Below are 2,056 nucleotides of genomic sequence, written 5' to 3' on the forward strand. Positions count from 1 at the left end.
CACATCTTATTTATAATTCTTTATCTTATTAACATTCTTTTTTTGCTATAGATTATTAATATCTATATAAATTTAAAATTTCTTTCTGTATTATTTTTTTTTATATATAATTATTTTATATTTATTAAACAATTTTTATATAAAATATTTTTTTCCACTTAAATTGAATCATGTTATCAATATATATTTATTTGACAGATATTCAAATTATTGATTATATATAAAAATATTTCAAATTTGAATAGTTTCAGCAGACGTATAATTTAATATAATTGATTTTTTTATATATATATGAAGAACAATTTTGTTTTTTCTAATTGAATCACATATTTTTTATTACATTATTGAATGCAATATATCCTAAAAAATTACTGAGGTTTTTAAAACTTAAAATTATGAATTAAATACATATTTTGATTTAAATATTGTATAAAATATAATATATCTTTTTAAAGTCAATATTCAAATGTTCTTCAGATTAGATAGAGAGATTTATTGAGAGATATATTATTATTTCTAAATAATCAAACATATATCTTTGCGTAGAAAAATTTTTTGATATTCCTAATTTTCTGTTTTAAATTATTAGACATTATACATTTTTCTACATATACTTTATTTTTTAAATATTTCTTTTTTTTAATATTTAATGAAAATTCAATAGGACCATCTCTTTTTATTCATTATTCATTGTAATTTTCCAATTCCTGATTTAGATACAGATTATATATCGAATATTATTTATATTTCAATAATTATACTTGTATTTATTTTATACAAAATAATATAATATAGAAATAGTGATACTTATAAATATTTTGATATTCAAAAGAATCGAACATGTAATAATTGAATTTTAAAAATCAAAATTGTATATAATAGATTTTAAATTATAAAATAATTAAGATATATAGAATATAATTAATTTTAAAAATAATAAAAAAAAATGATTAAAAAGAAAATTTTTGATAAATTATTCATTATCATTATTTTCAAAATTTCGAACCTATTTAATCATAGTTTTAATATATTTAATAATATTATTTTCGTCTTTTAAAATATATTATAAAAGATTCGAATTTATCTTGCATAAATTCGAGCCTATTTAAAAATACTTAAATATTTTTATTTTTTGAATAACTCTATATAAACAATTTCAATTCAATCAAAGTTCGAATTTAATTATTGATTAATAGTTATTAACACTTTCAAAATTTTATCATTACTACTTAATGAATTTATGTAACATTCTTTTTTTGCTATAGATTATTAATATCTATATAAATTTAAAATTTCTTTCTGTAATATTTTTTAAATATTTATCCCTTGATTATGATATTTATCCATTGTAATTATATACACACAAATACACACACACGCACGCACACACACACACACACACACACACACACATATATATTGTAATAAAATTATTATTTATTAGTTTTTTAATTTTAATTTATAAAATTAAAATAAAAAAAAATAATTTGAAATAGAAGTTTTAAGAGGCTCAAAATTTATTTTCTTTAAAAAGATTTTTTTTAATTCAAAAAATATTCTATACACATATTTGATGGTTTTGAAATAAATAGTCAATCATGTTTTATCAGAAGATATCCTCGTCTTGTATATTATTATATTATTAAATTCTTTAAAAATAATATTCCTTTTTTTTTACAAACAATACAATTGGATCATCATAATTAAAGATTCTAAATTTTCTAAATAATATATCATGATCATAATAATATATCATACATCACACATAATAAACATTTTACATCATTTCGCATCGCTTTGAATGGTCTAATCAAATTAATTAAAATAATAATTAAAATAATTTGATAAAAGTTAATTCCAAAAGATGAATTTGGAATATCAAATATTGTTTGATTTCAAATGAGCATAATTTCAAAATTAATATATGGATTATAAAAATTTAAATTTATATGTATAATATATACATATATTACATATAATAATAATAATAATAATTATCATTATTATTATTATTATTATTATTATTATTATTATTATTATTATTATTATTATTATT

Source organism: Apis dorsata, unplaced genomic scaffold (assembly GCF_000469605.1).
Source record: "Apis dorsata unplaced genomic scaffold, Apis dorsata 1.3 scaffold_1171, whole genome shotgun sequence".
NCBI classification, from domain to species: Eukaryota; Metazoa; Arthropoda; class Insecta; order Hymenoptera; family Apidae; genus Apis; species Apis dorsata.